The sequence below is a fragment of the Dama dama genome, chromosome 31 (assembly GCF_033118175.1).
Source record: "Dama dama isolate Ldn47 chromosome 31, ASM3311817v1, whole genome shotgun sequence".
NCBI lineage: Eukaryota > Metazoa > Chordata > Mammalia > Artiodactyla > Cervidae > Dama > Dama dama.
Genome location: NC_083711.1, coordinates 23,975,857 through 23,990,027, shown reverse-complemented (window position 1 = coordinate 23,990,027; position 14,171 = coordinate 23,975,857).

Sequence of the window (14,171 nt, the reverse complement as noted above, 5' to 3'; positions counted from 1 at the left end):
TATCTCCCTAATCTACTTTTGTCTGTAAAGTGGATTATGAAACTTTTAAATCAAAGGTATTATACCAGGACATGCTGAACTGCATAGCATTTAACTGTTTCGAAAGAGAACTCTATTCATGACAGCATTCAAAAATAGACCTGTGTCTCAGGAAAGAAAAATATACTAGGCTGGGAGAGATTGGTTTTTCCTAGTAGGGGTTACCACACTTTTTTTATAGCATTTTAGTTGGTTATAGGGAGCTCTGAAAAAATATCAGCATGTTCCTCCCTATAAGCAGCTAGTTTAGGTCATTTTCAAAGAAGCCCCCTATGTACCCAGAATCCTAACCAATTCACAACCCCACGATTTTATATTGTTGTGATGATCACATCTGTAGCTCAGGCTGGTTTTATCATCTCACCATGTTACTTTTTAACTTTAATCATCTTAGTTCCTGGAGGTCAAAAGATTTTTTTGATATTGAAAGGGAGTCAGCCTACTCGTCAAATTTTCTCAGTTCCTTTTCCTCTAATTGCCCTGCTATCATCACTAAAGTTTTCTATCAAGCATTACTTTTTCCATAGAACAAGTTTACCACATCAACTTGCTAAAGCAGTTTTCACTGTCCTGTCATTAAAACAGTTCCAGAAAGCTCATTTTCTTTTCTTTCCTAACTAAAAGAATAAAGATCCAACTAAGAAATCATCTGCTTAAGAAAACTAAAGTTTTACACCTTGATGCAGACCTCAACCTCCCATGTAAAATTCTGCACTTCATTTTTATGACTATGCCTTTTTAGATGACATCCAAAGAAATTCTTTTGGCAATATTTTTACTAAGTAAGTGTAATGCGTGCATATCAGACTCTTCGCAACTCCATGGACTGTAGCCCAACAAGCTCCTCTGTCCATGGGGTTCTCCAGGCAAGAATTCTGGAGTGAGTTGCCATATTCTCCTCAGGGGATCTTTTCGAATCAGGGATTGAACCTGTGACTCCTGTATTTCCTGCACTGCAGGTAGATTCTTTACCTCTGAGTCACCAGGGAATCCCAGTAAATATCAATGCATAGCTTCTTTATATGAATTTTGTTTAATTCTTTTTTACTGAGTGTCAGTTTCTAGATGAACGTGGCCAGGTATGCAGTTTTTGCTTAAATAATGTACTGTATCCAGAATTGTGTGCTTAATGAATGTTTCTTGCCGCTACTACTAAGAGGGGATTATACACATTAAAAATAGAATAACTTGCAGTAACCAGGAATGTAGCTTTGATCTTAAGCCACTATTTTCAGATGCAAAGTCAATGATAGAGGCATGAGTTTGGCAAGGTTAGTTAGGCAGCAGGAATTAAGCAGGATACATTTGTATATTAACTAGATTTCTTGGATATCACCAGATGGTCAACACCGAAATCAGATTGATTATATTCTTTGCAGCCAAAGGTGGAGAAACTCTACACAGTCAGCAAAAACAAGACCAGGAGCTGACTGTGGCTCAGATCATGAACTCTTTACTGCCAAATTCAGACTTAAACTGAAGAAAGTAGGGAAAACCACCAGACCATTCAGGTATGACTTAAATCAAATCCCTTATGACTATACAGTGAAAGTGAGAAATAGATTTAAAGGACTAGATCTGATAGAGAGCCTGATGAACTATGGACGGAGGCTCATGACATTGTGCAGGAGACAGGGATCAAGACCATCCCCATGGAAAAGAAATGCAATAAGGAAAAATGGTTGTCTGAGGAGGTCTTACAAATAGCTGTGAAAGGAAGAGAAGCAAAAGGCAAAGGAGAAAAGGAAAGCTATTCCCATTTGAATGCAGAGCTCCAAAGAATAGCCAGGAGAGATAAGAAAGCCTTCCTCAGTGATCAATGCAAAGAAATAGAGGAAAACAACAGAATGGGAAAGACTAGAGGTCTCTTCAAGAAAATTGGAGATATCAAGGGAACATTTCATGCAAAGATGGGTTCGATAAAGGACTGAAATGGTATGGACCTAACAGAAGCAGAAGATATTAAGAAGAGACGGCAAGAATACACAGAAGAACTGTACAAAAAAGATCTATGACCCAGATAATCACAATGGTGTGATCACGCACCTAGAGCCAGACATCCTGGAATGTGAAGTCAAGGGGGCCTTAGAAAACGTCACTACGAACAAAGCTAGTGGATGTGATGGAATTCCAGTTGAGCTATTTCATATCCTGAAAGATGATGCTGTGAAAGTGCTACACTCAATATGCCAGCAAATTTGGAAAATTCAGTAGTGGCCACAGGACTGGAAAAGGTCAGTTTTCATTCCAATGCCTAAGAAAGGTAATCCCAAAGAATGCTCAAACTACCGCACAATTGCACTCATCTCACAAGCTAGTAAAGTAATGCTAAAAATTCTCCAAGCCAGGCTTCAGCAATACGTGAACCAAGAACTTCCAGATGTTCAAGCTGGTTTTAGAAAAGGCAGAGGAACCAGAGATCAAATTGCCAATATCCCCTGGATCATCGAAAAAGCAAGAGAGTTCCAGAGAAACATCTATTTCTGCTTTATTGACTACTCCAAAGCCTTCAACTGTGTGGATCACAATAAACTGTGGAAAATTCTGAAGGAGATGGGAATACCAGACCATCTGACTTGCCTCTTGAGAAACCTGTATGCAGGTCAAGAAACAACAGTTAGAACTGGACATGGAACAACAGACTGGTTCCAAATAGGAAAAGGAGTACGTCAGGGCTGTATATTGTCACCCTGCTTACTTAACTTATATGCAGAGTTCATCATGAGAAACACTGGGCTGGAAGAAGCACAAGCTGGAATCAAGATTGCTGGGAGAAATATCAATAACCTCAGATATGTATATGACACCACTCTTATGGCAGAAAGTGAAGAGGAACTAAAAAGCCTCTTGATGAAGGTGAAAGAGGAGAGTGAAAAAGTTGGCTTAAAGCTTAACATTCAGAAAACTAAGATCAAGGCTTCTGGTCTCATCAACTCATGGGAAATAGATGGGGAGGCAGTGGAAACAGTGTCAGATTTCATTTTTTTGGGCTCCAAAATCACTGCAGATGGTGACTGCAGCCATGAAATTAAAAGATGCTTACTCCTTGGAAGGAAAGTTGTGACCAACCTAGATAGTATATTAAAAAGCAGAGACATTACTTTGCCAATAAAGGTCCATCTGGTCAAGGGTATGGTTTTTCCTTTGGTCAAGTATGGATGTGAGAGTTGGACTGTGAGGAAAGCTGAATTCCGAAAAATTGATGCTTTTTAACTGTGGTGTTGGAGAAGACTCTTGAGAGTCCCTTGGACTGTAAGGACATCCAACCAGTCCATCCTGAAGGAGATAAGCCCTGGGTGTTCATTGGAAGGACTGATGCTGAAGCTGAAACTCCAGTACTTTGGCCACCTCATGCGAAGAGTTGACTCATTGGAAAAGACCCTGATGCTGGGAGGGATTGGGGGCAGGAGGAGAAGGGGGCGACAGAGGATGAGATGGCTAGATGGCTTCACCAACTCGATGGGCATGAGCTTGAGTAGCCTCCGGGCGTTGGTGATGGACAGGGAGGCCTGACGTCCTGCACTTCATGGGGTCGCAAAGAGTCGGATGTGACTGAGCAACTGAACTGAACTGAAGGTTTCTTACTTTAGGTCATTGGAGAGATTGCATTAAAATAAGAAATAAATTATGTAAACAAAACCGTAGTGGAGATCACCCTTTCCCTGTTTTCATTTTCTATTCATCCTTTTAGTCATGGAACTCCCTGGGTTTTCCCTGTGAGCCATGAACAACAGCCCTTTCAGTTTCGATGTGGCCATGTGATTAATTTCAGGAGAGTGGGGTATAAGAGAAGGTTACATGTGCAACTTCTGGATCATCTTTTTACAGATCCTTGATAGAATTTTCTCCTTTTTTTCGAAGGCTAGAAAATGAGGAAAAGTAGTGGTCTTGGAAGCTCTTAGCACTTGTGAATGGCAGAGTCAGTCACATGCCCTGATCCTTTGTGTCTGCACTAATATAGAGAGGAAAACAAATATCTGTGTTATTTAATCAACTTATTACTTCTTTATCTCACTTATACAGTAAACTGTCACTGTGAGTTTTATGAGGACTTTCAATATAATTCATGATATACTTTTAAAAGATTTATAAACATCTTTAGAAAGTGCTTCTTTGTTTATTTAAAAGTAGAAATTCTCTAACTATGATATTTTGATAACATTTTTCTTTTCCATGAGTAATTATTCCAGTGTGGGGATATATTTGTTCTCAACTTACTATACTGCCATTAGAATATTAATTAAAATATCTTATCTATTTTTCCTAAGTTTCTTTAAAAGTTTTTCTAATTCTTAAGATTTTACAGCATTTATACTCCATTTTAACTGTTAATTTTCCAGGATATCCTAAATTAAAACTCAGATTATTCTAAATATCTTTTTAAACAGTGGACATGTGTGATTGAGTCCCTCTGACTTATCTATGGGCTTCCTTGATAGCTCAATTGGGAAAGAATCCACCTGCATTGCCGGAGACCCTGGTTTGATTCCTAACTGTATAGATTTATCTATACTATTAACACAGTGGGAATGATACTTTAGTTTGTGAAGTTCTAATATTTAGCTACACTGTGAAATTCTTTGATAAAGTCACAAGCTGTTTGCAGCATACTCTAAAGCATTTTAAAAATGTGTTCTTACTTTTTACTTTAAAATACCCAGAGCTTTTGACTTTCTTGATCTCTTGCTATTAGATATAATAAGCTTATTCGTTCAAAAACATACACATTTATATCCTGCTGATACCTTGAATGTACTTATCTATTGTGGACACATTTTCAATGATCTTTATGTTGCCTTAATGAGGTTTTAAGACATTAATTCTGAAGGCAAATTCTGCTCACACTATATTAATTTGAAATAAGTCAGGCCAGTCGAATTTCTATCTCTTTGATGATAATGATAAAAAGATCATATCAATTTACATTTTGATAATTGTAAGATTAATGTTTTGGTGTGATGTAGCAGCTTGAAGTGAGTGGATATAGAATAAACTGCAATCAAAAAGTCACATTGATTGTAATATTTATGCCAAATTTACATAAAAAGTTGAGGCTTTCAAATAGTTTCAAGATTTTGGACATGTAAGTTTTAATTACCCTTTATTTGGCCATTCTGCTTTAAATTTTTTTTACCCCTTTTCATCAAAAATATGTTACTGAAATTTCAATCAGAAAGTCTCCACTTTGTGAAGATAAGAAGGCAAAAGTGAATCATTCCAGCACTTTACATAATCCTACTATTGTCTACGTTGTATAAAACAGTCTGCCAGAACAAGTAAGCAGGTGCAATGACAGCCCAACTGAGGTCTCTAAAGATAAAAAATGAATAGAGACATTGCTTCGGATGGCTAGTAGACACAGGGAAAGATGCTCAACCTCAATAATTATTAGAGAAATGCAAATCAAGACGACAATGAATTACCACCTCACACTAGTCAGAATGGTCATCCTCAAAAAGTCTACAAATAACAAATGCTGGAGAGGGTGTGGAGAAAAGGGAATCCTCCTACACTGTTGGTGGGAATGGACTGGAAGTTTGGGGTTGGTAGATACAAACTGTTACATATAGGATGGATAAACAGCAAGATTCTAACATATAGCACAGGGAAATATACTGAGTATCCCATGGTAAACCATAATAGAAAAGAATATAAAAAAGAATGTACATATGTGTATAATCTAGTCACTTTGCTTTACAGCAGAGATGGGCACAACATTTTAAAGCAACTATACTTCATTCAGAAAAAAGAAATAAAAGAAGAGATGTTTCAGTGCTAAATGCTAAATTGCCTCAGTTGTGTTTGACTTTTTGCAACCCTGTGAACTGTAGCCTGCCACGCTCCTCTGTTCATGGGGCTCTCCAGGTAAGAATACTGGAGTGCATTGCCATTCCCTTCTCCAGGGAATCTTCCTGACTCAAGGATCGAACTCATATCTCTTAGGTCTCCTGCATTAGCATGTGGGTTACCACTAGTGCCACCTGGGAAGAGATTCCCAAACATGGTTATATAGTTAAAATGTTCAATTAAAGCACACAATGCAGTTGAAATAGCTACCACATTTCCTTTCAATAGCAGAAGACTACTTTTAAAAAACAAACAAACAATTTTTTGAAGCATTTTACTTCAATGATCACTTAAGGAGCATCTGTGTCAAACAAGTTTTGCTATGCTCACAATGCAATTTGAACTCAGCAACTCTATGATAAAAGCAGACTCAACCTTCTCATATGTCTGTATCTAGATGTTTCTGATCTAGAAAATAAACTATTCAGTGCAACGATTCAAATAGATGGTCAGAGACTATTGTTGCTTAGTGTGAATAGATCGTGTTATAAATATAATGAGAAGTGGTCATCATAAACAGCTTTAAAGGGTCAGTCAGACCAGTAGCCTACACACATATAGGCATGAACATGTACACAAGCTCACATGGACAGCCACGCACAGAAGCAGTACCCACATGCACCTGCACATAAATGTGCACACATACACACACATACTCATTCCTACACATTCCTGCAAGAACAGACACACACAGTCACACACACATAAGCATATTGAAATATAACTGCTAAAAATGCTTTATTTATTTCACAAGTAATCCATTAGAAGAAATTGAAGAGCTGATCTTCCCTTTGCAGAACTGTTGGAAGAAACTGAACTTGCCTAGAGATTTAAGAAAAACAGTCACTGCATCCTGGTCTCCTTCTTCAGGCAAAGGTAACTAAATGTGTTATTCATTTCTTCTCTCAGTCATAACCAATTAACACAAAAGAAATGATACCTTCTCTCCATCTTTCCCAAACACACCCTCCCCTCTGGTTTCATTTCATCCATCAATTTCTTTAATATTTGGTACTAACTGGCAGACAATATCCAAAAGAGTCTAAGGGGTACCCTGCTTCTGTGGATAGGCATGAGGGAATTGTCTTTCTTCTGAAAAGTGTCCTGTGGTCTTTTTTGCATCTTCTCACTTTTATCTGCAGTGGCCAGCTGGACTGAGGGTGTCATTTTGTAGCCAGTGAGTTAGACTCTTGATGATGTTATAGGCACATAAGTAGAAATAACAGTGGTCACATTTTTGTGGGAGTGAATTATCCACCTGTATACATCATATGTCTGGGCTGTAACCTTAAGCTTGGGTCAAACTTCCTGTGCTTGGAAGTTCCCATAGATGTTGCCTTTTGCAAACAAAACTGCCTCAATAATTATATATATAGCTATATTTTTAGTTAACAAAAGAGGATACTCTCATTTCAGTTCTTCAGAATAAACCTGACCAATCTCTGCTAGAAAACATCATTGAAATTGGAACCACCATGGGAAGAAAATGGACCAATTATGGGCTGTTTATTGAGTCTATGCTATAAACACTAGATCTATGCCAAAGCAACAGAATTCATACTATTTGTAATTGGAGAAAACTGTGTCATTTAAAAAATACTATTTATACTACTCTGAAATTATTGAAAGCAGTTGCTCAGTCATTTCTGACTCTTTCTGACCCCATGGACTATGGCCCACCAGGTTTCTCTGTCTATGGGATTTCCCAGGCAAGAATACTGGAATGGATTACCATTTCCTCCTCCAGGGAATCTTCCTGACCATGGATCGAACCCAGGTCTCCCACATTGCAGGTGGATTCTTTACTGTCTGAGCTACCAAGGAAGCCCTTACACTAACTTAATAGGAAAATACCCTTCTCTACTCCACTGATATCAAGAGTGACCATGACCCTTGCTATGTTCCTCTCTGCAAATAGAAAAGACATGCAGTCATGTTATGATTGTTTTGGACTAATGAAATGTGAGTGGGAAAAATCATTATTTTCCCCTGTGTAATGAGAAAAGCAATCTCTCAGATAGGACTACTCTATCAACATGGGCCACAAGATGAAGATAACATGAAGCAAAGTCACAGCTGACCAATTGTGGGCATGCAATAATGGCAAGAAAGGGATGTTGTTGTGTGCCACTGAGAGCTGAGAGTCATTTTCTAATGCAGCACGGCTTGGCCTATCCTGACTTATCTAACAGTAATAGTGGGGGTCGGACAGTCAGTCAGTTTAGTCGCTCAGTCATGTCCAACTCTTTGTGACCCTATGGACTGCTGCACACCAGGCCTCCCAGAGTTTACTCAAACTCATGTCCATTGATTCGGTAATGCTATTCAACCATCTCATCCTCTGTCATACCCTTCTCCTCTCACCTTCAATCTTTCCTAGCATCAGGGTCTTTTCCAATGGGTCAGTTCTTCCCATCAGGTGGCCAGAGTATTGGAGTTTCAGCTTCAGCATCAGTTCTTCCAATGTATTCAGGACTGATTTCCTTTAGGATGGATTTGTTGGATCTCCTTGCAGTCGAAGGGACTCTCAAGAGTCTTCTCCAAACCACAGTTCAAAAGCATCAGTTATTGGGTGCCCATAGTGGAGGTGGGTATATCCAAATAGAAAGTCATTCTTCCTTAAACACCAGACTAGGAGCTAAAAATCTAAAATCCCTTTCTTGATTTTGCTAATAACATTATCTTAAACAACTTAACTGAATTGTTCAAGTTTCAGTTTCTGCATTTATACATGAATATTTTGGATGAGACAAAGTTAGCTAACTATCACATCATTCAGTCTATGGTAAGAGTGACCTTAAGCAGCATTGCTAAAGTCACCATTTGTCTTATTTCAGTCTGCTAACAACAGAATACCATAGACTGGGTGACTTATAAACAATAGAAATTTATTTTTGATGGTTCTTGGGCAGCAAGGAGATCAAACCAGTCCATCTTAAAGGAAATCAGTCCTGAATATACATTGGAGGGACTGAGGCTGAAGCTGAAGCTCCAATACTTTGGCCACCTGATGTGAAGAACTGACTTATTAGAAAAGACCCTGAGGCTGGGAAAGATGAAAGGCAGGAGGAGAAGGGGATGACAGAGGATAAGATGATTGGATAGCATCATCGACTCGATGGACATGAACTTGAGCAAGCTCCAGGAGATGGTGATGGTTAAGGAAGCCTGCTGTGCTGCAGTCCATGTGGTTGCAAAGAGTCAGACATGACTGAACTGAACTGAGTATGAAGTCTGAGATCAGGATGTCGGCATGATCAAATTATGGTGAAGGTTCCCTTCTGGTTGCAGGTGGGCATTTTCTCACTATATCCTTACATGGCAGAAAAGACAAGAGAGCAATCTGGGGTTTCTTTATTAAGATCATTTAACCCATTGATGAGGGCTTCACCTTATGATCTAATAATCTCTCAAAGGCCCCCACCTTTTGGAGCTGAGATTTCAACATATGAATATTGGAGGTACACATATGAATTTGGAGGAATTTGGGAGAAACACAAACATTTAACCCTTAACTCTATGATCAAGTTTTGCCATAATCATTCCTTTCATTATTTCTTTATTAGGTAACCGGAAGTTACTTTGTAGTTGGAGAGAATACAAACTCAATTGAATTTGCTATTTCTGTGTGCTTAAAAAAAATCTTCAACATTTAAGAGGCATAATAAAAATTCATGGGTTGTGGTAAGAATCAGATCAATCACCATCATCACCATCACTACCTTACACATAGTAAAACTCATATACTACCTCAAACAATTAGCAATTTGATTTAGTGATATTGTTATTCTTTATGACACCCTACTGGATTAAGATGTGTAACATATAGCAAGCACACTTGATCTTGCTGCTGTGTAAAACAAGCTTTTGATCTCTGATTTTCTGTTAAGTATAAATAGCATGGCCAGGCTTGGGCAGTGGGAAGATATTCCCAGTGGGATTCACCATGTAGATGTGATCCTGGGGCTTAGTGACATTAGAGACATCACTGCAGTCAGTCCCAGCAATATATAATCAAAGAGTTTCCTGGTGATAACTCCCCATGAGTTATCTAGAGAGGATGTGAAGAGGTTATACCTTTACCATTCAAAGTTAGGTTTCTGAACATCAACTGGAAGCTTGTTAGCAATGCAGAATCTCACCCAAATAATTTACCAAGAATCTCTATTTTAACAAGATGCCCAGATGACTTATATGCACATAAAAGTTCTGAAAGTACAGAGTTTTCAAAGAATAAGCTTAGGGAGAAACTCAGAAATTCTCTTTTTAACTGTTATTTAAAATAGCTGACTTGGGACTAATATAGTATTGAGTATTACTGGGAACACTACCTACTAATAATTGCAAACATTGAGAAAATAAATACTAATAAATACTAATATTGAGAAATAGCATTAATAAAGAATTAATGTGACCTGGATATAAAAATATGCAATATATTAAGCATTTCAAATCAGCTCTTGGTCTAGCATAGAAGAATCTAATTTTATGTTCTAAGACCTTGGTCACAGTTTTCAATGTTCCCTGCTGATTGTGAATCAAAGACATTGCTTTATTAAAAAAACACTGACTTTGAGTTCAGATCTTGGCCTCTTGTTACTAACTGTAAAGATGTAAGTAGATTTTACCTAATTTCCCTGACCATTGGTTTCCTCATCAATACAATGGATATAATAATTGTCTGTTAAAGGAAAACTTCAAAAAAGTTCTCCTTTGATACCAGATATTCTTATGCTTGGTCAGATAACAATGTTTCCTTTCTTACAGTTCTAATAAGATTCTACTTAGTGTTTTAATTTAGGCATGCCAGAGGTCAGCATATTTTTGGAAGATAGCTACACAGTTTCATTAAAGACAAAAGATAATGTGCAATTTCCATCCTTTTGTTTGGGGATAGTTCTTTCATGCCAATGAATGTATTTATCCTTAGTCTATTACGGAATAGTTTGCTCCTTTGTTTAAGGTCTGAGTAGCATTTTTCTGATATCAAATTTTTGCCTGGAATGATAATGGATTAAGTCTCAGGGAGATTGTAAGTAGATTTCATCATCTGTTTTAAGTTCATCACTGCCCTAAGAAAAATTGTCATTGACGTGTCCCCTTGGCTATGTCCACTGAAAATTACAATGCCAGCTTTGAGCAAAAGTCTTCTCACACTTTTGGTGTTTCTGCCTTCAAGCAGAGGGCTGAAAGCAATGTATTACCCCTAATAGACAACAAATAGAAAATAAAACCCTTGGAGTCTTGATATTTTGTCATAGTATGGTTTTTAAAAATTACAGTATGCTCTAACTAGAGAAGAAACATGCTATTTCAGAATAGATCCCAAGACACCATTTCAGGAGACTATTTTGCAAATAGAGCAAAAAGAGATTAAACAAAATAATGTGTAATTACTTATATTTAATGGTCATTTACTAGGCTGTGTGTCATTCTAGGAACTTTACATGTATTTACTTACTTATAATAAAGTATAGTAACTTTATACTTCTTATAACAACACTATGGGTAAGGTGCTACTATTATTCCCACTTGAGGGATGTTGGAACTGAGACGCTGAACATCTGAGTAGCGTGAGGTATTAGAGCCAGTAAACATCAAATACAGGAAATAGATTCAAGTAATCTAGGTTTAAAGAGCAAATTCAGTGGTTTTGCATGTGTCCATTTATGTAAATTAGCATGATGTTTCAAGTGTCCTTCTCTGTATGGTTCTGGGTGTCAACTACAAATTGGCACTTGCTGTCTATTTTTCAAAGGATTAAATCATGTGTTGCTGCACCCACTGGCCTTTAACACCGCCTAACCTTCAACACTCCGTGAGAAGAGTTCAGAGTGGAGAACAGAAATAAGGCACTCTGTGATCTGGGAAAAACTGGTAGGACAAGTCTTCAAGTAGTTAGATATTTTTAGGAGCTGATTTTATGAGACCAACTCTTGTATCTCCTCATATCTAGAAAAGCACTAAATTCCTTTAAGGTGACATCTGAGCCTCATGATTAGCAGTAACCTCATGAGATTAGAAGAAACCTTCTGCAAAGAATACGTGCTTGATTGTGTGTACTCTCCCTTCACTAAAGTCACATAAATACTGACCTTCCCCCTACCTCTTTGGAGCAGTTTCTCAGAGCTATCTGAAATGCTGCCTCTCTGTCTATTGTTTTCATTTTATTCCGAATGAAGCTTAAAACTCTCACATTTTACATTTTTGAAGTTGACATAGGCTAGGGTGGCCACCAAAGAAATGAGTGAGATTTGGAAGGTGGGTATGAAAAAGCAGCTAGTAAGCTATTAATAGGAGATTGGTGCAAAGGATCCAGGCATTACTGTGGGTCTCACATTGCTGCTGACTGGCTAGCTCATCTCAGCATAGGCAGCCAGCACAGAGCTCCCTCTGGTTCTTTAAGTTATCGGCCAGGCTCCTATGCAGTGCCAAGGTGAAGGGCCCCAGCTTCTTCTGCAGGTCATTCAAAGTTACGTGTTGCATTAGAGACAATAAGGAAAGCAATGAATGAAAGTACAGGTTTTAGTTAATCCTCATGGATTTTGGTGTGTCCTCATGGGTTCTAATTCAATTTTTCTCATTTTAGGTGCAACCCTGCTGATCTATAGTCTGTTCACTTCCAAATGCAGAGGCAACAGTCTTCTATGAGTGTGTTAGTTGCTCAGTCGTGTCTGACCCTGTGGACCATAGACCACCAGACCCATTCCATGTCCATGGAATTCTCCAGGCAAGAATACTGGAGTGGGTTGCCATTTCCTTCTCCAAACAGTTTTCTGTGAAATTGATTCTTAGTTAGTGACTTTTCTCTCATCCTCCAGCCATACATTTCCTGATCTTTCCCTTGGTGGATTTTTTTCATAACTGTGGAGAATCTAATCCCCCAAATGAATTTCTTATTTAATCAGTGGTTCTCCTTCCTTAGTAGAATCCTCACTAATATATATCTCTTTAAAATAAAAATATTGATTATCTATAAAAATAAATCTTCCCTTATATTAACAGGTTATAGCTTTATGTGTCCAGCACAATGCCAGGGACATTAAGACCACTCAGTGATGTTTCATATCAACCTCATCTTCATCTTTATCCTCCTTAACGAAAGACTTATCACAGCATGAACCAAAATGGAAAGTTGCTTTAGTTAAAGAAAAAATCATTTCAACTAGGTGTCAAGAGTTTGCCTAAATATTTTTATAGAGAGTTCCTCCATAAATTCTCAAATGGAAAGCCATTATATTATCCACTTCCAAAAAAATAATTTAAATGTTCACCAATAGACTCATAATGTTATCTGAGGCCTTGTATTTATTCTTTAGGCTTCCATTTAGCTCAGCAATAATTTCCAAAGCTCATAACCTCTGCTCACTTGAAAGAAAATCCTATTCTCCTGGTCTTTCATACTCCTTTCATCCTGAACATCATCTTGCTTAACCTCCAGTGCCCAGACATCTCCCAGCGGTCTAACAAAGCTCTCAGCCCAGCCAAACATTGTGGAGAAACCATACAGACATTCCTTTATACTACACTCTTGCCTTGACATTTCTGAGAGTCTATTTACACGTAGTAATTTCCCAGTGCCAGTTAAAGTCAGAAAAGTGATTCACAGAGGCATTCTTGGAAAATATGACAGAGGGCTCATTAATCCTTTGATTCATAAAATCTATGGTGCTGTTTTGCTTAAAATAAGAAGCACAAAGTAAGCAAGTCCCTGATTGGTTTAATTCAGAATCAGAGCTAAGCAATGCCAACTCTGCGGATTCAAAAAAGAATTGACAAAAGGAGCAGTAGGACAAAAAAGACCATACACACGAATGAATTATGCTTTGTGAAAAGTTGCAAGCTATAAGCTGAAGGTTCAAAAAGGACTGGGAATCCAACAGCTAGAAAAGAGGTTGAAAAGCAAGGGCAATTTACTAAGTTGCATGGTGTTTATGTTTTCCTGATGTAAATACAGCAGTAGAAAGGATGAAAAAAATAAGCAAAGGCGACTGAATAGAATGTTGAAAAAGTCAGATGCCAGAGATTTTCAGGGCAAAGAATTCCCTAGCAATGTATGACTAATACAATACAAAATACTATCTGTTCACAAAGAAGCCAAAATAAAGGAAGACGTCATTGGAATGCTGACACTATAATCTCTTCAAGGGAAACTAGTAAAGTAACTGCCTGCCAGCAGAAAAGTATTCTTATTGAAATTTGCATCCATATTGATTGGCCATCCATGTTTTGTTGCAATCAGCAAATCTGCCTGATAGGAACCCACAGTCAAATCTGAATTTAAA